This window comes from Palaemon carinicauda, chromosome 1, assembly GCF_036898095.1.
Source record: "Palaemon carinicauda isolate YSFRI2023 chromosome 1, ASM3689809v2, whole genome shotgun sequence".
NCBI lineage: Eukaryota > Metazoa > Arthropoda > Malacostraca > Decapoda > Palaemonidae > Palaemon > Palaemon carinicauda.
The window spans coordinates 144,190,332-144,216,415 of NC_090725.1; the positions used below are offsets into that span (position 1 = coordinate 144,190,332).

General features: G+C 38.3%; 1 long non-coding RNA gene across 2 annotated transcripts in view; it reads left to right on the forward strand.

Moving 5' to 3' along the window:
• LOC137643336 (uncharacterized) overlaps positions 1 to 26,084 on the forward strand; it is a 123,851-nt gene that overhangs the window by 15,256 nt on the left and 82,511 nt on the right. The window contains exon 2 of one of the 2 annotated variants that reach the window (XR_011044927.1): positions 14,730 to 14,751. The exons of the other annotated variant lie outside the window; for it this stretch is intronic. This is a non-coding gene — a long non-coding RNA (uncharacterized lncRNA). The remainder of the gene's footprint in view (positions 1 to 14,729; positions 14,752 to 26,084) is intronic. 2 annotated transcript variants of the gene reach the window in all.

Sequence of the window (26,084 nt, forward strand, 5' to 3'; positions counted from 1 at the left end):
TTTCTTTGCTATACAGCTAAGAATAGTAGTGGAGACTATCATGGTGAAATGAATGCTGAACTCTTCCAGCGATGGCTGACGACCAAATTACTACCATCATTAGAGGAGCCATCAGTTCTGGTCATCGACAACGCTCCTTACCACAGTCGCCTTACAGAGGAGAGCCACTGTCCAACTACTGGCACCAAAAAAGACGATCTAATAAAATGGTTGCAGCAGCGCAATATCACATACCCACCATACGCTTTGCGATCTGAACTACTCAAAATATGCAAGGAACATCGACCACCCCTCAGATTCACAGTGGACAATACCATTCGCCTGTGGGGTCATGAAATAGTGCGGCTACCACCAGCACACCCGGAGCTAAATGCTATTGAGCAAGTATGGGGTGTCATGAAGAAGTACGTTCGATCATCCCTTCACCATTTTACACGAACGGACCTCAATGCAAGATTGAATGAAGCAAAGTTGTGTGTGACAGAGGACGTGTGGGCAAATGCTGTTCGGCGCTCTGAATACTTTGAGAGAGAGTACTGGTCATTTGATAATATCCATGACAGTGTGGATCCCATCATCATAAGTCTCGCCAGTGACGACGGAGAGGAAGACTTTATTTCAGACAGTTTTGATGGGTAATAAAAAGTGAATGTGAATAATATATATATATATATATATATATATATATATATATATATATATATATATATATATATATATAATATATATATATATAAATTATAAATATATATATATATATATATTTACTTTATATATATATATATATATATGTGTGTGTGTGTGTGTGTATATATATATATATATATATATATATATATATATATATATATATATATATATATATATATATATATATATATATATATATATTCTATTTCAGTCTTGTAACTTTATTCATTATAATGTTAGCTGTTATATTACTAATTATGTACAATACATTTATTGTTAATAAAGTATTACTATTCTTCCACCTCCATCCAATCCTCAGCCATATTAAATATTTATAATGACCATGTTATGTGCGCATCCTCAACAATCATTCCATAACTTCAACACAATAATGACTGCATTCCTGTATTGAAAAATAAAAACACCTTATCTCTATCAAAGATATAATTATATATAATTTCTTGTACTGATATAATGAGGGGGCGTGGCAGGTGTAAACGTCACGGGCCTCACGTCATAGTTAACATAGGTCATTCTGCTCCTAGTTGCCAGGTCTTAATTTCTGTTCTCGCCATAACCACAGAATTTAGATGACATTTCTCTATATAAAGTAAGACAATAATGCGGAGTAGATGCTTGAATCCATTTTTCTTAATTAGGTCGGTGTCTCAAACTCTGGTGGTTTCAGTTTCACATTAATCAGAAGCCTAGTTCATTAGTTATATTAAAAAAAGAGGGTGTCATGGTCCGTGAAATACACAGTAACACAATATTTGCCATTTACTCGACATTGCGATTATTTTCAAAGTGCTGCAGGGTACTTGTACTTCGAAGTACTTATCCAAAATTACACAGATTCATCCTTGGGTCATAACCAACGCAACTACAAAGTTTGGTCATAATCGGTACGGTAGTTTTCGTGTAAATGTATTCACAAACTAACAGGAATCGATTTTGGCGAAGTCGGTCACCGCATCTGAAGCTTAAAATCGTGGGAGTCCCAGCCTCGGAGCATTTAGGTTTCAAAAATACTGCTTGATATCTTTTGAGGCTCGTAATGCAAATTATAGATGATTCAGTTATTCCAATTTCCCGCTGATTGCATGTACCATTATTTTTTTTTCTGGACATTAATATTACTATAAATAATTCGTTACCTCCGCCAACGAAGTTAGGGGGAGGCTATGTTTTCGCCCCTGTTTGTGTCTTTGTGTGTGTGTGTGTGTTTGTCAACAGCTTCCTGGCCACAATTTTAATCGTAAAGTAATGAAACTTGCAGGGATTACCGGTTATGTAAAAAGCTGGAAATGGTTAAATTTTGGAAGGTCAAGCTAAATGTCCAATTCACGTAATAAACCATAAGTTTGGACGTCGTTGTCACAGAGACTTCAAACTTGGTTCATATTTGAGTGTATGGAATCCACGCCAATTAATACATGTTAAGGTCAAAGGTCAAGGCCAATGTCGAGAAATAAGCTGCTTCGGCAGAGGTCTGTGCTCTACTGAGTGCACCTTTAGTTTTTTTTCTGTAACATTTCTCAGTTTAGTCTTGCGATTGCCGATGTGGTAGCGTTCCTGATTGGAGAACGCCAGACTGGGGTTCGAGTCCCGCTCAAACTCGTTAGTTCCTTTAGTCATTGTAACCTCACCATCCTTGTGTGCTAAGGATGGGGATTTTGGAATGAGGTATCAGCAGCCTTTGCCTGGCTCCCCTTGGTCCTAGCTTGGGTGGAGAGGAGGCTTGGGCGCTGATTATATATGTGTATATGGTCAGTCTCTAGGGCACTGTCCTGCTCGATAGGACAATGTTACTGTTCTTTGCCTCTGCCATTCATGAGTGGCGTTTAAACCTTTAAAACCATAGTTCAACAATGTACCCAGGAACCATTGCAGTCTCTCTCTCTCTCTCTCTCTCTCTCTCTCTCTCTCTCTCTCTCTCTCTCTCTCTCTCTCTCTCTCTCTCTCTATAACGAATTTTCTTCGTGTCCTGTTACACGAATCACCTCCCCGGCCCCCGCCCGACTCACCCAAGCTGGATGGGTCGGTGGTCTGAAGTATTGTGTGGGCTACCTAGTGTTTCTAGCAGCGGGGGTGTGGTGGAACGTTGAAGGTGTCAGCAACGTTTCAAGTGTCACACAACGTTTTTTTTTTTTTTTTTTCATTTTCTTCTTGAAACTTACTCTTAGTGTACTCTAGTCTTCATAAATGTCTAAATATTTATACAGACATACACACACACATACACATAGCCTACGTATGCACACACACACAAACATATACATACACAAAGATTCAATCCTTCCCACCCCTTCTCCATTGCTGACTACAGCCCACGGGTTCGGTAATTTGTGGGAGAGAGTGGTTTCCGAGTGAACCTCTCGGGGTACTCCATCTTACCTTGGTATGACTAATCCTCTGTCCCTCAGCGTTACTGAAAAATGTGTGTGTGTGTGTGTAGTCAAACACTTACTGTTTATTATATATGTAAGATTAATTTCCTAATAGATGAAAATCTTAAGATGAACCATGATTTAAACTGGACCCTTTAAAATGCAACGCCATTTTTGGTGATTTACGGCTTTATCCTCATCTGAACTATTATTTTTCGTAAATTTAATTCTCTCTCTCTCTCTCTCTCTCTCTCTCTCTCTCTCTCTCTCTCTCTCTCTCTCTCTCTCTCTCTCTCTTGTGGCAACCTATTGGAAACGTCCCTGCCTGGCGATTTGCTGGACTGGGGTTCATGGTGTCTGCAACCTAACCATCCTTTTGAGCTATGGGACCCCATAGGCCTACCTGCTTAGCCATCAGCAGCTATTGCCTGTGTCGGCTTGGTCCATGATTGGGTGTAGAGGGGCTTGGACCCTCGTCATAAGTATACTTGGTCAATCTCCAGGGCATTGTCTTGCAAGGACATTGTTACTGTCCCTTTCTTCGCCATTCATGAGTAACCTTCAAACCTGTTGCCCTCGTTGTAGGGTTTAGGGAATGGCAGTTAAAATTTGAAGTCTTAGGGACCTTTCACACCTCAGCCTTTGTTGACTCATCACATTGGAATTAGGCCTGAAAATATTCCTGCATTTTTACCTCCGCCAACGAAGTTGAAAGAAACACACTCATAAAAAACATAACCTTCTCCCAACTTCGTTGGCAGAGGTAATTAATAATATCAATAAGTGGGACTCGAGAGACTTTCTATATCAAGTGTTGTTGAAACTTGGCCCTTGTTGTTATTAAGTATTTGTAGCTTTTGATTATCCCGTTGTTTGCGCCATGATCTTTTTTATTAATTTTCCTTTTAATATTTTACAATTTAGTTTCTTACTCGTTAATCACAGTCAACAATCTACCCAGTACCAATTGCAATATCTCTCTCTCTCTCTCTCTCTCTCTCTCTCTCTCTCTCTATGTCAAAGATGGTTTTATCTTATTTCCATTAATAATAACCTTTATTTCCTAATAACTTTAAAAGCTTTAATATGTCTCTGTAACTCCTTCAAGTGTCGTGTTCTGATAATCACCTCTCCCACTCCGGGGCCTCTGAGGCATTTGCCCCCCCCCCCCTCCCCCCCCCAAAAAAAATGCAACGCCATTTTTGGTGATTTACGGCTTTATCCTCATCTGAACTATTATTTTTCGTAAATTTAATTCTCTCTCTCTCTCTCTCTCTCTCTCTCTCTCTCTCTCTCTCCTCTCTCTCTCTCTCTCTCTCTCTCTCTCTCTCTCTCTCTCTATGTCAAAGATGGTTTTATCTTATTTCCATTAATAATAACCTTTATTTCCTAATAACTTTAAAAGCCTTAATATGTCTCTGTTGTTACCTGGTGTTTCCTTGGCCGGGGGAGGGATGAAGATGTTGCTAATGTTTCAAGTGTCACACAACGTTTTTCATATTTATACAAAATGTGTATTCTTGTTTTTTCCAAAAATATATAAGTCATAAATCTTAAGAACTGATTTTTAAGTAAACAACCATTTAAAATGTTACGGCATTTTTTTACAAACATACAAATAACACCGTCCAAAATATTATTTTTCTCTTATTTGATTTATATTTTTGTTTGGATAATTATTTTTATTATATTTCCTTTTGTTAAATGATCTTAAAAAGGGAATGACCATTTGAAATCACATCTCAATGAACTGGCTGCAAAATTAGATCAATTTCTTGAACGGTGTTTGCCTTTATTATTCTTGTATTTCTTACGATACTACAACAGCTTCAAATTAACCTGTCTTATTGCTTAATCGTTTACTTATCTACTCAATTCATTGGCTACATATATACTTACTTAATTGGTTACTTATCTACGTGCCTAATTATTTACAATGTTACTTGCAGAAGGTTTATGAAAAGCTTGGAGAGACAGTAGGATTCGCTAGATTTTATGTCATGTACAAAAGTTAAAAGTTTCAATCTCAAATATTTGAAGAATTATACGCTGTAGTCAATATCAGTTATCAAATCTACCTTAGCGTAACTCAGAAAAAACAAGAAAATAAATAATTTTCCTTAAAAACTTAAATCATTATTAGTTATGTTAGTGGACTTCACTTTGGTCGGGCAAAGAAGGAAGACGTGTTTTCAAGTGCTCCTGTCTTTCTCAATTTTGAGATTATACCATGGGCTCTTTCTCGTTTTTCTATTGTTCTAGCAGTGTATAAAAGCGATGTGATACTAGCGGTGCGTTTTTAGTGTTATATGTGCCAAGACAGTGTTGTAATTTAGGCAAATTTACTTTTGATTACACACCTGGCGAACCAGCTTCTTGACCGGTGAACGAGTATGCCCTGAGGCGACTTGCCTCGGGGGTTAGGGGCTCGTAGTGTCTCCCTCCTGCTCTCCCTCCGTTTCCAGGAAACAGAACTGGCAGTTAATCAAAACATAAAAACAGGTTAGTTAAGATGGCTTATAATACACACCACGCTCTCAGGAGGAAAGACTCCTTTGGCCTGCATTTTACAGCGCCTTATGTGACCATGGAAAGTGTTAGTAATGTGTTGTTTAATCATATGAAATTAGGAATTAGCGACATAAAAGGTGTTCAGAATATAAATAGAAATAAGATTGTGGTAAAGCTAATCTCTGCAAATGTATTTGCCGATGTTTTGAAGAATTTCGAGGATAAAGTTATAAAGTTAAGTGAAACAGACTCTGTGAAGGTTATAAATTTAAGTTCACAAGTTTTGTATGTATCGAGATGGAGGATCAAGTGATAATAGCTATTTTGAATAGGTAATGAAAGGTAGAGCACTTAAGGCATAACAAATTTGCAGTTGGGCCCTTTGAGGGTTTATTCAATGGCGTCCGCACAGCAAAGATGCGAGTTAAAGAAAACCTCCCCTTCATCAATTTATATTGGTGGCTATAATTTAACCTTCTTATATAGTGGACAGAGTAGAACATGTTACAAATGTGGGAAAGAAGGTCATCTAGTAAAGGACTGCATTTTGAATATTAGTGAGAGTAATTACATTATTAATGAGGGAGATTTCCCTGAAATACCTAAGAATGGAAAGAGTAGTTCATTCAGCGCGAATAATAATGGAAGGGAAGATGAGCATGGAGGTGGAGCCAAATCGGCTAATGGAAAAGAAGTAAGGAACGATAATTCGGGCTTGGGCCATGAAAGCATCAGAACGACCACCGCGACGAGGACTGACGATGGACGAATGGACGAAGTGGAAACGGACAACGAAAGACAAGATGAGGAAGGAGCTGGAAGGCTTGTGGAAATTCCCGCATCACCTGACGAAGGACTCGTTATTTCGACAGTTGAAGCAGAAATCAACGTAGACGAGACAGACATTGGAAAGGAAATGGACGTTCAATTATGTGTAGTACAAAATAAGGAGGACTCAATCGAAGAGGTGATAAGTGAAATTCAGGAATATGAAGATAATGAAGAGAATAATGTGGACTGTGGTGGGGAAACTACAATAAACAGTGTTTTCATCCTTGGTAACACAATTGACACCGAAATGTGGCAAGCTACAATTAGTGACGAATCAAGCAAAGGCATTCGTCTGAGGCTAACAAAGGATAATGGTGTGCTTTCCGAGTCGAACATGGGCGAGGATACATCAGTGTTTGATGAAACTAAAAGTAGTTCTGAAGACGAGATGAATCGATTGCCAGTGAATAAACGTTTCAAATTGGATGAATGATTTAGATTTTCTTTCTTATATTTTTAACCTTCACTTACTTAAATTTAGCAACTGTTAATGTTAATGGATTATGTATGTCTTATAAGCAAAGTAAATTGATTGATTTTATGTACTTTTATCATTTGGATGTAATATTTGTGTAAGAACACAATGTCACAGATATTTCGCAACTTGAGTATGTTGAAAAGCATTGCGATATAATATTGAATCCAACTGTCTTGTTGAAGGGAGGCACTGCTATCCTCTTCAATAAAAAGTCAAGAGTGAAGGTTCTGAATCAGGAGATGGATGTAAAGGGCCAAATAATCAGTGTAAAATGTACATATCAAGGAACATATTTTCTATTAATAAATGTGTACAGTGAACCCTCGCTACTTCGCGGTTCGACAATCGCGGATTCACCACTTCGCGGGGTTTTCCCATAACCCATATATATATACATATCGCGGATTTTCCGGAAAATTCGAAAATACCGCGAAATCTGAAGATAACCAAATACGATATTTTGTTACCTGTAATTCCATTAATACTGTAATTAGTAATATCTGCTCTTACTGATTGTTCATTGCATTACATATGATATATAATTCAGCACAGAAAGAAATAAAACACGAAAAGAGAATGTGATCATACGATAATTCAGTACGTAGTAAAATTAAATCGAACATGAAACGCAAATCAGATGCAGTCATACCATATTAGAATGGTGTGTACTGTAATGGATGTGCTTCTTTTCCATGAATCTTTTGTATGTATACGTACGTAGTACAGTACTGCATCCAATAATATTCTTTGTTGCAAAAATCACATTTCGAATAAGTACTGTAAGCGTACGAGAGAGAGAGAGAGAGAGAGAGAGAGAGAGAGAGAGAGAGAGAGAGAGCGTAAAATAGCGTACGTACGTAAATTTTTATTATTATTGTTATTATTATTATTATTGTTGTTGTTGTTAATAAAATTATTATTGTTATTATTATTAATCATTATTATTATTATTATTACTGTACAGTATTATTATCATTATTTATTATTATTACGGTACTGTATTGTACTTAATCTACGTACGTTCAGTATGCGCGGGGGCATCTTCTATGAGTAACCAACGCGCCATAGTACTAAGACGGGTTGTGATTGGTTCAAGCGCTGATAGATGACGAATCAAAACTCAAGTTTTGTTATCTAGCCTGTGATTGGTGTTTTGCCCGCATCTTCTACCCGCAGCATCAAAGTTCTCGCGGGGCTGCATCGTTCACTTTCTCTTTCCGCGTATTGCTGAGTAGACGTTCTTAACTTTGTGAAGTTTAATCTGTGCTGTGTGCGACTGTTTTAAGTTGAACTTTTTGTTGAACTTTCTGTTACAATGGCTCCCAAGCGTTCTGCTTCTAGTAAGGCTGGTAGTGAGCCTAAACGCCACCGAAGAATGATGACGATAGCTGAGAAGGTTACGCTTCTCGACATGTTAAAAGATGGTAGAAGTTACGCGGCCGCCGGCCGCCATTTTGGCATCAACGAATCCACCGTTCGCTACATCAAGAAGGACGAGGCGAACATTAGAAAGACTGCTGCAATCACCTTTAGCAGATCAGCGAAGCGAGTCGTTACAACGCGTAATAAAACGATCGTACGCATGGAAGGTGCTTTAGCTGTGTGGATTGCCGACTGCCGGAAGAAGAACATAGCGTTGGATACGAACACCATCCAAACAAAGGCTTTGAGCTTGTATGAGAATTTTGCTGCAAAGGAACCTAAAGAGGATGACGGCAACCATGCTGAAGATGATGATGATGCAGATGATCCTCAACCAGGGACATCCACTGATTCCCAGCCTCAGAAACGTTTTTCCGCAAGCAAAGGATGGTTCGCGAAGTTTCAGAAACGCTTCGCCCTGAAAAGCGTTTCCCTGCATGGGGAGTCTGCTTCCGCTGACACTGCCGCTGCTGAAACTTACGTGAACCAGACTTTCAAGAACATTATCGCTGAAGGTGGATACAAGCCGGAACAAGTCTTTAATATGGATGAAACCGGCTTGTTTTGGAAGAGAATGCCGTCGCGAACTTTCCTGTTCAAAGAGGAAGCCAAAGCCTCTGGCTTTAAGGCATTCAAGGATCGCGTTACCCTCGTGATGTGTGGCAATGCTGCTGGATTTTTGTTAAAGCCGGGGCTTATTTATAAGTCGAAAAATCCTCGCGCTTTGAAAAACAAAAATAAGAATCTCCTTCCCGTGTACTGGATGCATAATCAAAAAGCATGGATTACGAAGATGCTGACCTCCAACTGGTTCCACCAGTGTTTCATCCCGCAAGTCCATGAATATCTCTTAGAGAAGGGCTTGCCATTCAAGATCCTTCTCCTTATGGATAACGCTGGTGGACACGCAACTGACCTGTCGCGTGAGGGCGTTCAGGTTGAGTTCCTGCCACCCAACACCACGTCATTAATTCAACCAATGGACCAGGGGGTTATCAGGGCGTTCAAGGCCCTCTACACGAAGAATACCTTGGCGGACCTCGTTGCGTGTGTGGATGCTGCCCAAGATGACGAGGATGAAGACTTCAACTTGAAGGCGTACTGGCGGCAGTACACCATAGCCACGTGCCTGCAGAATATTCAAAAGGCACTTCAAGAGATGAAACCTGCAACCGTAAATGCGAGCTGGAAGAAGCTGTGGCCCGATATTGTTTACGACGACAAGGGATTTACTCCGTCGGAAATCCAACACTCTGCAATACGGAAATCTGTGCAGTTGGCTGCCATAATTGGGGGTGACGGGTTTGGCGACATGACGACTGAAGACGTCGACGAGTTGTTGGACTGCCATTCCCAGCCCCTAACTGACGCAGACCTCGAAGACCTGACGAAATCGGCAAGTGAGGAAGAGAGTGAGGGTACCCAGGAAGAGACCCAAGAAAATGTCGAAGAAACGGGCTTAACATTAGAACGGCTCGCCAAGTTCTGCAACCATATGAAGGAGGCGAAAGAAATGTTGCAAGAGTGGGACGAGGATATGGTTCGCTCGATGCAATTCTGCAACAAGGTTGATGACATCACGACTCCCTACAGGATGCTCTTGGATCGAAAAAAGAAGCAGCGGCAACAACTTCCGATCACAATGTTTTTTCAGCCTCGCAAAAAAGAGCCAGTTCCTCCTGCTAGTACGCCTTCGGAAGAAATTGAAGAAGTTGAAGAGGTGTCCCAGGAAAAGACACCTCCGTCTGAAGAGACGTAAAATACTATCATTGACTGCACAGTAGAACACATCATCAGCTTCATCATCATCATTTCTACTGTGCAGCAAATTCATCGCCATCGTCATTCAAGTTTTTCTTGAACTTCTTTCGTGGTGAGTACAGTAACAATCTTTATTTTTTACTTTAACCTGTTTTATAGTTTAGTAATGTACGTACTGTATGCATTAAGTTAAAGGGAAGGTTTTAAAAGTCTACATGTTGTAACCTATCATATTTTTTTTGTTTAAAATTTACATTTACGTACGTAAAACAATCTCTCTCTCTCTCTCTCTCTCTCTCTCTCTCTCTCTCTCTCTCTCTCTCTCTCTCTCTCTCTCTCTCTCTCTCTCAAATTGTTTTCCTGCTTTGCTACGTACAAGTACTGTATAATTTATATTTGTAAGGTAACATATTTTGTAAATGCTTTTACTGTAAATACTGTATGTACTGTATCATTATTTATCACTATCATCATGCGCGTTAAATGCCTTGTTTGTTCTGAGCGTGGTTGTTTACTGAGCGTACACGCCGTCGTTTCAGGCGGCGTCATAAAGAAAAAGATTTCATTTGGAAGTCCTAAGAAAAATACGTAAACTAAAACATTGGTAATAAAAAAATCAACATACAGTACTGTATAATCAATATAATCGATGCAAAAACTAACCATACGTACATATATGTGTACACTAAATGAGTTTGTTTCTTCATTATGATCAGAGATGAACGTAAACAAAACATTGGTTGCCATTTTTTATCGTGCTTTTTAGGTGTTTAGGAAACACATGATATAAAATCGCCTTTAATATTTGTGCCTGTTTTAGTTTAGGGTGCTGTAGTACATGCATTAAGTGTTCTGTACATTAAAGGGTGGTTTGTTAACAGTACTACGTACAAGGGAAGGTTTTAAAAGTCCGAATATACATGTTAAATAAATAGGTAAATATGCTGTCACTACTTCGCGGATTTTCACCTATCGCGCCCGCGTCTGGAACCTATCTACCGCGATAAACGAGGGTTCACTGTATGCCCCTTCAGGGACAAATAAGAAAAAGGAAAGAGAGGAACTGTTTTTAAATGTTTTGTTATATTACATGAGACACAATTTACGAAACTTGATCATAGGTGGGGATTGGAACAGCGTAACGAGCAAAAGAGATTGCACTAATCCTGATAATCATTTAATTTCAACAGCTCTTCAAAGAATGAAAAATGATTTACAACTTAAATATGTGTGGCTCTTGAAAAACAATTTGATTGAATATACGTATGTTAGGCATAAGTATGGTTCTAGGATTGATCGCATATACGTTAGAGATCTGAAGAATAATATAAGTGAATCTGAAAATATTCCATTAAACTGGTCTGATCATAATTCTGTTAAGGTTAAGATTAAGATGGACAATGATATTAGCTTTGGCAAGGGATACTGGAAATTAAATACAAGTATTCTGAAAAATACAGTAGTGATAGAAAACTTTGTTCAATTTTGGAGCTATTTGAAAAGAAAGATGGGTGATGTACAGTTTCATTCTATTTTAGACTGGTGGATTTATGCAAAAGATCAGCTTAGACTCTTTTTTGTTAAAGTTTCAAATACAATAAATCAGGAGAGACTTGGCTTACTGAATCTGCTGAAAGCAGAATTAAGGCGGAATTATTGGATCCATTCTGAAAACTGTAATAACTTTTACAAAATAGAGAAACTTAAAGACAGAATAAATGTAATGGAAAATGAGATATGCGAAGGGGTCAATATAAGAATGTATGGGGAAAAAATATCTTCATATTTACTTGAGAAAGAAAAGAATGTAAAAACTAGTATCGATAAATTGTGTGTAAAAGAGGGTGCATATGTAACAGACACAAAGTCTATACAAAGGTATGTATTGGAATTTTATGAATATTTGTATAAAGAAGAATCTATAGATTTTGATTTGAAATATAAATTTCTTGAAAATATGAACAGTGTCATAAATGATGATATGAACTTAAACCTGAAGGCTGAATTAACAGAGAAAGAAGTTTGGGAAGCTATATCAGGAATGAAAAATGGGAATTGTCCTGGTGTTGATGGATTAGCCGTCGAATTCTACAAAACTATGTGGAGCATTGTAAAAAACGAACTTATGAAAGTACTGAAATTCTCATTTACTAATTTTAAAAATGTGGAAAGACTCAAATAAAGGTGTTAATAAACTTTTACCAAAAAATGGAGATAAGTGTAATCTTAATAACTGGAGGCCCATAACTATGCTAAATGTAGATTATAAGATTATAGCGAAGGTTTTAGCAAACAGGTTAAAATCAGTGCTATCTCTTTTCGTATCAGAGGAACAGTTTTGTGCTGTCCCAGGAAGGTCAATTATTATCTGTAACACCTTGCTAAGAGATGTAATATACTTCCAAAAAAAATGAAATCAAGAAAGCTGCCCTGATAAATCTTGATTGGTATAAAGCATTCGATATGGTAAATCTGGACTTTTTATTCGGAACGTTATACAAACTTGGATTTTCTTTAGAATTTGTAAACTTGATTAGGATGCTTTATAAGGATGCCAAAAGCTGTATATCTACAAATGGCTATATATCTGACCCTTTTCTAATAGGCAAGTCTGTTCGACAGGGTTGTCCATTATCGATGATTTTATTTGTTATAGCTCAAGAACCATTGTATAGAATGCTGAAGGTTAGGTTGGGAACTTTTTCTCCAGATCTCCCGAATGGGGTTAAAAATTGTAGTGGTTGGCTTTGCAGATGATAGCACTATTATTGTCAATAAGTTGGAAGGTATTGAGGAAACTTCACGGGTTATTAATGAATACGAAAAGGCAAGTGGAGCGAAACTTAATAAAAAGAAAACTTACATTGTGGGAATTGGCTCGTGGAAAGACGAACTCAAATGGCCAGAAACAGGGATAGAAGTGAAACAGGGCAGTTTTAAAATCCTAGGTATAATCCATGATAATGATTATGAACTATCTGTAAGGGTGAACTGGGAAAATATCAAGGATAATATTTAAAAAATGATAGGGCCACTTTATAAACGAAGACTAACTTTATTCCAAAAGAGTGTAATAATTAATGTAACTATTATCAAAGGCATGGTATGTGTCTCAGGTATTTCCCATTCCAGCTGATATTGGTAAGTACATAGAAAAGTGTACCTTCAAATATCTCTGGAATGGGAATTATCAACCTATTAAAAGGAAAACTATGTATCTTCTAAAGAGTCAAGGTGGATGTGGTACTGTAAATCTAACTGTGAAAGCCAATTGTATGCTTTTCAACAACTTTTACAAAAGTATTATCAATAGATTAATGGGATGTGAAATAGCTGCATATTATTGTAAGCTGAGGCTTTCTTATATTGTTGATTTTAACAGATTTAGTGAATCTACCATTTTTAGCACTCCATATTATGACAAAATAATGACGATATTTCACTCTGTAATAAAGGTAAAGACCTACCCTTTGCTGAAATTAAAACACATTTACTCTCACATGCTGAGAGGTGAATCAGTTCTGCCAAGTATTGAAGAAAGTTATCCGTTGTTTAACTGAAATATAATATGGGAAAATTTTAATAACAAGTGGATTGATCCAGTAAATAGAGAAATATTGTTTAAATACAGCCACGAAGTTGTTTGTGTGGTAATTGTGGAGAGCCTGAAACAATTATGCACTTAATATATTTTTGTAGATTTAGAGGAACAGTTGTGAATTGGATTAAAACATTTTTGAACAAGGTTTGTAAAATACACACACAAAGTTTTCTAAAGGTTTTAAAATTGGATTTTCAGGCCTATTCTAAAAGAGACAGAAACACAGCAATGTTATTAATAAGTGAATTTATAATTGGGATCTGGTACCTTCATAAGGTAAGGCCCTCAGCAGATGAGTTAAGTATGATCTCCTTTATTAAAAGTAGAATATTCAAGACAAGATTTATATTGTTCAAGACACTAGAGGATAAATGTCTTTTACATTTTACAAAAGAATATGTTAATTTGGATAAAAATTAGTAAAGTAATGTGAGAAATTCCTTAATGATAATTGAAGTTTAAAGTATATAAATTATAGTAATCTTGATTTATTGCATTATCAGCTAGTCTTTGTTATGTAAATATTAATATGACTAATGTTAGTATATGCCAATGATGAATTATAAACCACATCAGGAAAACCAATATCAAAATATAAATTATATGTTTGTATAAATATGTATTTGTAAAAATGAACTTGTAAACTGTATATTTTCTTAATAAAAGTAAAAAAAAAAAAAAAAAAATCATTGGCTACATATATACTTACTTAATTGGTTACTTATCTACTTGACTAATTATTTACAATGTTACTTGCAGAATGTTTATGAAAAGCTTGGGGACACAGTAGGATTCGCTAGATTTTATGTCATGTACAAAAGTTAAAAGTTTCAATCTCAAATATTTGAAGAATTATATGCTGTAGTCAATATCAGTTATCAAATCTACCTTAGCGTAACTCAGAAAAAACAAGAAAATAAATAATTTTCCTTAAAAACTTAAATCATTATTAGTTATCATGTTAGTGGAATATTATCCATTGAAAATTTGCTGATCACAATCAGTTTCATATTTGATACTAATTATGTATTTTTCTCTTTTGCAGATGGTGTGATTGGCATGAACAGGTAAGAGGGTATTACCGAGACTTTAAAAAGCTAGGAAATTTTGTTAATAAGAAATCCAGTCGGTAATGATGGTCCCCCAGGAGACACGAAGTCGATTTGAAAACAAGTTTGCATCTCATTTATTAGTACATATTTTATTCTGAAAATCTAAATATCCTTCTGTGTCTCCTGGCTGGTGACTTCTGCATGTGGAAACCTGGCGGTGGTACATATTAAAGGATTTCGGCTCCTTTAATGTAACACGAGCATGTGGCATCAGTACTGACTGGTTGGTTGCGTAGATTTCAATACTTCTCTTGTAATGTAAGACTTTTAGATTCAATTATATTAGGTCTTTGTATTTTAGTTACTTTGATTCACTTGTATATTAGATGTGAAATTCTGTTTATACTGGGCACCGCACTTGTGGGGTTGGGCTTGTCCGGCTGACGTTCTGGTGAGTATCTATTCATGTGAAACTGAAACCACACACCTTTTAACCTTTTAAATAGTGTACCAGTGAATCAAGTCATTATTTTCTTGCTAAAATACAAGAAATCAATGCTGAATATAGTGGAGGTCTCTGATTGGCTGAAGTAAATTTTCGACCAAGGGCCCCACTTTTGGGGGTATTTGTCCACAAATCGGGCATTTTTTTGCAGTTCAGTGCTTAAAACTTGGGTACATGATCAATATCCAATCTGTCTAGGTTTTCGGAGGAAGGAAAATTGATTTTTAGCACTCAAACATCCCCGTTGTCAATCAGAATTTAGCAATCGTTTTCTATATAGGTAAATATTCAACAATTGAAATTTGGCTTTAATAGGTAAGGTTAGTTTATAAAAATACTGGATTAAAACAATTGAAATTTGGTTTCAATATGTAAGGTTAGTTTATAATAATTTCTAATTACAACAATTTAAATTTGGTTAAGATTATTTCATAATAATTTCTATGATTGACTTAATTTTGGTAAGCTCTGGTTTTTGTAACACTTAATATAACTATAGTTTTATTAATTTATCTTCCAGAGCACATATTATAATCAAAACACAAGTAATGTCAATATTTTGTTAATCTATCTGGTATCATAAAGGAATTTATGAAAAGTCAATACATTTTATATTAGCAATAGAAGATGCAACAGTGTCAAATAATTATTGCTGGTAAACACTGTTACTTCTCATCTAGGGAAATTCTAAGGGCTTGTCTAGGAATGTATTTTTCGCCGGTAAAAGATTAATTCCATATACTTGGGAAAAGAAGGTCCAGGTTTTTAAACAATTACTTTTAACTAGGGTGTGGTTGGCCTATGCGGTGACGTCCCTGACTGGTGTTCCTCGGACTGGGGTTCGAGTCCCGCTCAAACTCGTTAAGGCCAGTTTACACGGGAATAGTTCACTGGCGCCAGTAACTAGCGGCAAGTAAACTTTCCAGGATAGTAAGCGTTTGCACGAGGACACTTTGCTTTTGCACAGGGATAGTTTGTTGATGTCAGTAAACTGGAACTAGTAAACTATCCCCAAGTAAAGGGACCTTTAGTCCCTTTGGTCGCTGCAACCTCACCATCCTTGTGAACAACTGATTGAGGGTTTGGGGAGCTTATAGGTCTGTCTGCTGAGTCATCAGCAGCCAGTGCCTGGCCATCCTTGGTCCTAGCTTGGGTGGAGAGGGTCTTGGGTGCTGATCTTATTTATATGTGGTCAGTCTCTAGAGCATTGTCCCGCTTGGTAGGGCAATATCACTGTCCCTTGCCTTTGTCCTTCATGAGCGGGTTTCAAACCTTTGATGGGGGTAAGGGCATATACTTTTCAGGTTGATTTTTCTGACGCTTTCTCGAATTTTTATGACTTTTAACTCTTAGGAATTTAAATAAACAGCGATTTTCTTACAAGACTTGAATTTGCCAGGAATTTTTTTATATTGACGTTTGACAAAATCGTTATTTTTTAGTGCGTGATAAGTTCCAAATCTGTGAGATTGCTCAACAGTCTTTTTCTGTTTTGGAGTTCCAAGTTGACAGCATTACAGTCTAGTTGTTAATCATAGTTGTTGGTAGAGGAATAAACGGAGACATTAGCCTATCAGTGCCTGGTTCTAGACCTAAATTCCATTTTTTAAAGCCAGTGATGAAATTAGAAGGCCGCATTTTCGTAAAATATAATCAATATTTTACTGGAAAATTACAGTACTGGGTTCCAGTTACATATTCTGATTTGATTCGGGAGAAAAAAATGCGAATTTTCTCACATTTTTGAAGGTTGCAAAAACTGTTGGTGGCGATGAAATGTCGTAAAAGACTTGTTTAATTACCTCCGCCAACGAAGTTGGAAGGAGGTTATGTTTTCGCTCCTGTTTGTGTTTGTTTGTGAACAGCTTCCTGGCCACAATTTCAATCGTAAAGAAACTTGCACGGATTAACTGTTATGTAAAAAGCTGTAAAGGATTATATTTTGGAAGGTCAAAGATCAAGGTCAAGTTCACGGTCAAGGTCAAGTTCACAGTTAAGGTCACGGTAAAGCAAAATGTCCAATTCACGTAATCAGCCATAAGTTTGGACATCATTATCACAGAGACTTCAAACTTGGTTCATATTTGAGTGCATGAAAATACATGTCAAGGTCAGAGGTCAAGATCAAGGTCGAGCAAAAGGTCGAGAAATAAGCTGCCTCGGTGGAGGTCTGCGCTCTACTGAGCACCCCTCTAGTTTTGGTATATTTTGCCCTTCAAAAGCGTAAGAAGGAACCGTGAATTTGATGTGATTGGATTTTTAGCTAATACCAATTCCCTAATATCGCAAGAGGGTCTGCCCCTCTCTTTTATTCTTCTCCTGTACTTCTCTTTCTCCCTACTTCCATAATCTTTCCCATCCCGAGTACCTGCCTTTGAGCTATAAGCTGGATTAAATCCAGGGGTACTCTTCCTTTCCCCATATTCCCCACTTCACTATTCTTATTATTATTATTATTGATGATGGTGTATGAGTTATTCTGACGTAGAGTAAACATACATACATACAAAATAATTTATGTGTTGATATGTAAATACTGTCAGTGAGTTCTTCAACATACGCATATAACAAATACTTCAATATTTTATGAATAGACCAAATTATACCTTTTCACTCACACATTATTTTTGAAGTTTTTATAGTTTATATATGAACGATCTATTTAGTGTTGTTACTGTTATTCAAATGTTTTATTTTAATTATTGATCACTTCTTTTGTAGTTTATTTCCTTGTTTTCCTTCCTCACTGGGTTATTTTTCCCTGTTGGAGCCCTTGGGCTTATAGCATCCTGCTTTGGGTTATTTTTCCCTGTTGGAGCCGTTGGGCCTATAGCATCCTGCTTTTCCAACAAGGGTTGTAGTTTGGCTAGAAATAATAATAATAATAATTATAACGATAGCCCTAGGAAATTCACCATTCGCTAGTCTCTCCTGTTTTTGTCAGATGAATAGATTCAAAATTCTTTCCTTAGTGTCTACAACCTAGTTTATGCAGCTTTCATTATCAGCCACGCCCACTAGTTACTCCCAAAACTAACTCTCTCTCTCTCTCTCTCTCTCTCTCTCTCTCTCTCTCTCTCTCTCTCTCTCTCTCTCTCTCTCAGCTAACGGAGGCAATCAAATGTAGACTACAACAACCTCTTCACGCTTAGCACAAATCAGTCCTGAAGTAACGGATTCAAACTGGAATTGAAAAGATACAACACCACTCTTTGTGGTAATTTCTTTACATATAAAATAGCAAATACTTGGAATAGACTTCCAGTGGATGTAGTAAACAGTAACACGGTAAACGAGTTCAAGAATAAGTTAGACAACATCATAAAAACACGCTAAATGTTTAAACTAAATTGTTCCACCCAAAAAGCAAATGGAGTCTCCGCGGATGGACTGAAAATCTCTCTCTCTCTCTCTCTCTCTCTCTCTCTCTCTCTCTCTCTCTCTCTCTCTGTTATTTAACAAATATCTTGTTAGCAAACTTGATACGTTCATGGGTGGATCACCCGCAGTAGTAGTGCTTAGGTTAGAACTGTTTGATTTCGGTGTCCTTCAACAGTGTCAGTAGCAACTTTGCAATATTCTTAGCTCAGAGTAAAACTAACGTAACTAGAGGGGCCCTCAGTAGTGCACAGACCCCCGGCCCGGCAGCTTATTTCTCGTCCTTTTTCTAGACATTAACCTTGATCTTTGACCTTGAAATGTATTAATTGGCGTGGATTTTCAAACTCTCAAATATGAACCAAGTTTGAAGTCTGAGACAACGATGTCCAAACTTATGGCTGATAACGAGAATTGGACATTTTGCTTAACCGCGGTCATGACCTTGACCTTTGACCTTGACCTTCCAAAATTTAATAATTTCCAGCTTGTTACAACAGTTGATCCTTTCAAGTTTCATTACTCTACGATTAAAATTGTGGCCATGAAGCTGTTCACAAACAAACACACGAACAGGTGGTAAAACAGCCTTCCAACTTCGCTGGTGGAAGTAATAAAATTAAATATATTATGTCAGCAGCTGGGAGTTCCAGAGTCTGTAAAATTAGTTTTTTTTTTTTTCTAATATAAAAATTCAAGGCCAGATTTTGACAAGGGCACTTCCGTCTTTCAACAAAGTCAACCCAGCGCAGGTTCTCACTTGGTCCTATCTTTGCGTAGAAGTAGATTAAAGATATCATTTTTACTTCCGCCAACGAAGTTGGGAGGAGGTTATGTTTTCGCCCCTGTTTGTCCGTTTTTCCGTTTATGTTTTTGAACAATTTCCTGGCCAGAATTTTACTCAGAGTAGTGAAACTTTCAGGATTTAATTTTTAAGTGTAAACGTGGAAGTGGTTTAATTTTTGAAAGTCCTTGGTCACAGGTTAAGGTCGAGCAAAAGGTCGGCCGAAATAAGCTACCTTGGCGGAGGCCTGCTCCTGAGTGTTTTTCTAGTTCAATTCAGTTTTGATTGGTACCTACCTTGACGACATTCTCTCTCTCTCTCTCTCTCTCTCTCTCTCTCTCTCTCTCTCTCTCTCTCTCTCTCTCTCTCTCTCTCTAACTAATTATTTGGAGGTATTAATCATATAATCATTTGACACATTATGACGTGTTTATGATCCTTATATTGTATTCCCAGAAACATTATTTATAGGTTTAGATTAAGTCGTATTTATGTCAGCTCGTGCAATTAAACAAGTGTTTGGTGGAATAAGAAGCTCAGTTTAGGTCTCAAGGGACTCTATAGCAGCTACACATTGAAATTCAGTGTAAATGTGCAGCAGGAAATTTCCGTGAAAAAAGACATTAGTCAAAATAAGTTCTAGGTCAAAGGTCAAGGTCGAGCAAAAGGTCGACCGAAAAATATGGCTGTGGTCTAAGATGACTCTGGGAAAGTCAAGCTGGTTTCAAGAAATAAGCTGCCTTGGCGGAGGTCTGCACTGAGTGCTTTTCTGTTTTATAATGGGTTTCAAAAGGATAATGGATCCCTACCCCATCCCCCATCTTCACATTCCCATCCGGGTGCTTAACTTAATCTCAGAGTTAGAAGTTCGCTATATGCTGGCCAGCTCTCCCAGTTGAAAAAGTCATTTTGGCTTCGTAAGGGAATATTATTATCCTATTTCACTGGGATTGACGTTTTCCAGTTTTCTTTCCAGGCGGTATTCAAATGTCTTTTGTCTTGTGTAATGTATGGAATTATTCATTCCTTGTCCTGTTGTAATTTAGCTTCAAACTTAAGATTTCCAGCGAGTTTGACAAAATTGAGGCCTTCAAACTATACTTCACCTTCAATCAAATATCCTGGATTGAGACCAAGATGTGCTTACATTCTTGTTACTCTGTTACTTGTAAGTAGTCTTCAAGACCATCTCCGCTGCTGGTGCAGCGCTCCGTAGGGCCTTTCCGTAGGGCGTCCCTCGTACATATTTTAGTTATCTGTATTCTTGTCTGATGCACTTTTCACCCAAGTTGTAGCATTCAGTGAATAAATGGGTGGTTTATTTCTTCTTAAAACTCTGCAGACTTTCACTGTTCTTGAGATTTTCAGTCAGCTTATTAAAGATTCTTGGTGCACACGATGCAAACGTCCTAAATCCGATATTTAAATTACATCTCGGCTCATTCAAATCTATGACGATCTACGCTGTCTTAATCATAATAGTGTCAATGCAAAAGCCATTTAAAAATTAATTTATGTAATTTGGTTTACCAAATTGTACTGCTTGGTAAGTCATAAGACATCTTGTAAATACTTCTTGCCTTTACTGATAGCCAATGAAGAGGGTACGATCGAGCACACTATTCTATCTTATTTCTCTTCCTCTTGTTTTTTTTTTTCAAGTTTTTATAGTTTACTGTATATAGATATTAATTTTAATGTTCTTCCTTTTCTTAGAATATTTTACTTTAATTTTTTCGTTTCCTCACTGTGCTATTTTCCCCATTGGAGCACCTGGGCTTATAGCATCCTGCTTTTTCAACTAGGTTTGTAGCTTTGCAAGTAATAATAATAATAATAATAATAATAATAATAATAATAATAATAATAATAATAATGTTATTGCAACGTTGACATGGCTGTTCACGGTTATAATAAATTGTTTTTCTAGATGTTTACAAGAGAGCGTCATCAATATGACTCCAATGTCCTTATCTAGTTCGCAAAGATCCACGTAAGATGATGATAATAGGAATAGTGTGCTCAGTCCAATCCTATAACTTGGATTCTGGTAACCTTTTGAAAACTCCCGCATAGCAGTCTGCTGGATTGGGGTTCGAGATTCACCATGCTTGATAGTTTCTAGTAGTGTCTGCAACTTCACCATCCTTGTGTGCTAAGGAAGATGGGTTTTGGGGTGCTGAGTCATCAGCAGTCATTGCCTGGCCCTCCCTGGTCCCAGTTTGCACTGATCATATGTATAACTTTTCAATTGTTACTTTCTTCTTGGTAACGGTAGAAGAGACTCTTTAGCTATGGTAAGCAGCTCTTCTAGGAGAAGGACACTCCAAAATCAAACCATTGTTCTCTAGTCTTGGGTAGTGCCATAGCCTCTCTACCATGGTCTTTCACTTTCTTGGGCTAGAGTTCTCTTGATTGAGGGTACACACAGGCACACTATTTTATCTAATTTCTCTTTTTATTGCTTTGTTAAAGTTTTTATAGTTTATATAGTATATAATCATTTTAATGTTACTGTTCTTAAATTATTTTGTTTTTCTTGTTTCCTTTCCTCACTGGGCTACTTTCCCCGTTGGGGCCTCTGGGCTTATCGCATCCTGCTTTTCCAACTAGGATTGTAGCTTAGCTAATAATAATAATAATAATAATAATAATAATAATAATGGTGTGTCTAAGGTACTGTTACTGTCCCTTGCCTCTGCCATTCATGAGAGAACCTGAAAACTTTTTATGTTTTAATTGACAGAATTTGGCAATTAGAACGGGCTACGGCATATTTCAGATACTTAAAGAATGTACTGTACACGATATAACAAATTGCGTGGGTTCCACAGTGGCTGATTTGGTTCAGGTTTTAGAGAATTACACTGCTTTATCATAACCAGTATATTCTTCATGTTGTAGACAATGTCTATAGAATATTAGTTGTAGATTGCCTTGTCCTAGCGGCCAGAAGTTGTATTTTTATGTTTAACAGAATGTAAACACTGCATCATGAACAAAGTTTCGCGTGAAGTGGGACCGATTAAGTTTAAGTAGAATCGTAAGAATGACATTAAGGTCCTCTGAAATCTTACACTGTTGAAAATTTGCTTTAAAAATCGGTAAATTGCTGACAACATTTATTCCAAGATTTTATCGTTTAACCTCTTCACTGCGCCTCCTTTGAGATAGGTCCGTCTACCAAAACGGCATGATTTAGGAAAATATAAGTTGAGATAAATGTTTTTATATAAACTTTGGAATAAAGAGTATTTAATGCCGAATTCAGTGGTATATAACAAATCTTGTGGAATCAAATGTATAAACTTTTATTAGCGAATAAATATCCGATACCCGTGCAAAAGTTAACTGGCCGTTTCGACCAGGGTCTTTTTTTACTTAGTGGAGGATTCCGTTTCTTTCGATCACTTTCCTTTACAACTCTCAAAACAAGATCACCCGAAATAAGCTGAATTAAACACGGTGTGGGGGGGGGGAGAGATTAGTTTTGCTTTTAAGACCTTGGGGTCGCTGTTAAAGGTTAGGTCCTTATTAAGCAGCTTTTCTAGGAGAAGGTTACTCCAAAATCAAACCATTGTTCTCTAGTCTTGGGTAGTGCCATAGCATCTGTACCATGGTCTTCCACTTCCTTGGGTTAGAGTTCTCTAGCTTGAGGGTACACTCGGGCACGCTGTTCTGTCTTGTTTCTCTTCCTCTTGTTTTGTTCACATTTTTATAGTTTATGTAGGAGATATTTATCTTAATGTAGTTACTCTTCTCAAAAATTTTATTTTTCCTTTCTTCCGTTCCTCATTGGTCTATTTTCCCTGTTGGAGCCCCTGGGCTTATAGCATACTGCTTTTCCAACTAGGATTGTAGTTTAGCAAGTAATAATAATAATAATAATAATAATAATAATAATAATGATAATAATAACTAGACTGCAACTGGCTAAAGCCAGTGGCGCAGATTCCCCTGCAAAATAGGTGTGGAAATGCTTTCGTCAATTAGTAAAAGATATTGTGTAATGGTTTATTGGCTTGATGACCCCTTGACTAAATTTTGAGTTATGTTAACAAACTATTCTAAAGCAATTTATCTGTATAATAGCAGGTAGGCCTATATGGAGGTAAAACATAGGCAAAAATTACAAATATAGAGAAATTGACCTTTGAACTTTAAGATAATGGGCACTTACAAGGTCATGTGAAGGTCACGAGTTAAATATGACCCCATATTCTGAGAAAGAGCATGTGCGAATGGGGAGGGGAGTGACAACAAAACATCACTTTTAGCTCACGTCAAATTTTTTGTATGAAATGCCATATGACCTTGAAAATGAGGGTCAAGGTCAAATTTGATTTGGCAGTATTGGCACTTACAAGGTCGTGTGAAGGTCACGGGTTAAATTTGACCCCATATCCTAAAAGAGCATGTGCCAATGGGAAGGGGGGCCGGTCAACAAAACATCACCTTTAGCCTATGTTAATATTTCTACATGAAATAGCCAAATGACCTTGAAAATGAGGGTCAAGGTCAAATTTGACATTTAATTTGGAGGTTTTATGCATATGTTTGGGGTAGTTTACTATAACATGCTATGACCAAAAACGAGTATTTCATGGAGAAATTGCCAAAGGTACAATTAAGCAGTGTGACGGGCCGAGAGAGGAGTTGTGAAATCAAAGGCAGATTGAAACGACTGAGTTATATTGTTGTGGAACACACTCCTTATATACAAAACCTCAAGGCAACAGGACATGACAAGTTCACAAGACAGACAATATCACAGAGGAAAAACCAGACAGGAATTTTCATGTTCGTTTTAGTGCGAGGGAGGAGCGAAGATGCAAGCATAATATATACAAAAGGAATTATGTACAATTGTGTGAAACACTGTTGGTACATGGCTCCCCCCCTAAAAATGACATACTGTACATGTTAAATAGGGCGCCCTGATCTAGAGAGGCGAACTGTAGGCGGGTCATCTGGCAGAAGATAAGCAGGTTTTAGACGATCAATGGAGACCCAGTCTTCTTTGCCCCGAGTGTTTAGAAGGAATGCTTTCGGACTGCGTCGGATCATAAGGAAAGGTCCCGTGTAAGGGGGCATTAGTGGTGGCTTGCTGGTGTCGTTGCGCAGGAAGACGTGCGTTGCAGAGTGCAAGTCCGTTGGTATGTGATGCTTCGCTGGGGGCTTGTAAGTCTGGCGGCACGGAGTAAATTTTCCCACGACGTGACGTATGCGCTGGAGATCGTCGGAGGAGGTTGTAGAAGGAAAAAACTCGGCAGGGACGACCAACGGGTCGCCATACACCATTTCGGCTGCCGAGACGTCGAGGGCGTCTTTAGGAGTGGTCTTTAGTCCCAGGAGGACCCAGGGAAGCTGAGTAAACCAGTTGCAATCCTTGCAGCGGGACATCAAAGCTGCTTTGAGGGTGCGATGAAAACGTTCAACCATTCCATTGGCAGCGGGGTTGTAGGCCGTTGTCTGATGTAGGGTGATGCCCAGGAGATTCGCTAATGACGTCCATAATTGAGAGGTGAAAGTGGTTCCCCTGTCAGAAGTAATATGCTCAGGGATACCGAATCTTGAAATCCATCCAGAGAGTAAGGCAGATGTACATGAGGCGGACGTTGCAGTTTCCATGGGAATGGCTTCAGGCCAACGAGTGGAGCGGTCGATGACGGTAAACAGGTAACGATGTCCTTGTGATGTGGGTAGGGGGCCTACAACGTCGACGTGAATGTGTGCGAAACGACGCTGAGGTTGAGGAAAGGTGCCCACTCCTGAATCCGTGTGTGGATGTACTTTGGAAGTTTGGCAAGAAGTACAGGCACGGACCCAATCCTTAGCATCCTTAGAAATGCCGTGCCAAATGAACTTTGCCTTCAGCAGCTGTGCAGTAGAACGTCATGAGGGATGTGAAAGGCCGTGGATGAAATAAAACACCTGTCGGCGCATGGGAGCAGGAATCCAAGGTCGCGGTCTACCAGTACTGACGTCACAGAGGAGGGTGGTGTTGGAGTTTTCGAGGGGAAAATCCTCCAAACGGAGGGACGTGCAGGATGTCCTACAAGCTTGATACTCTGGATCCTGTCGTTGGGCTTCAGCCAGGGCGTTGTAATCCAATCCCAGTTGAACGGCAGCCAACGTGTTTCTTGACAGGGCATCGGCAACGGGATTAATTTTCCCAGGGACGTATTGGAGGGTGCAATTGTATTCGGCCACGGCGGAGAGATGTCGGCGTTGACGGGCGGACCAGGCGTCAGACTGTCGAGTGAAGGCGTGCACCAGAGGCATGTGGTCTGTGCGAATGACGAAGGGCGTACCTTCTAAGAAATGGCGAAAGTGACGGACAGCCAAGTGCACCGCCAGCAATTCTCGATCAAAGGTAGAATAACCCGATTTTGCCTTGGACAGTTTTCTGCTGAAGAAGGCCAATGGGCGGGGCGAGCCTTTGACCACCTGCTCGAGTACTGCACCAATAGCGATGTCGCTGGCATCGGTGGAGAGAAGGAGAGGGGCGTGTGGGATAGGAAAAGTGAGAGCCGCAGCAGTTGATAGGGCCTTCTTTGCATTGCAGAAGGCTGCTTCTTGAAGGGGACCCCACTTCAGGTCCTTTGGCTTGCCCTTGAGGGAGGCGTAGAGGGGAGCAAGAGTGGCGGCAATGGCTGGCAGAAAACGGTGATAATAGTT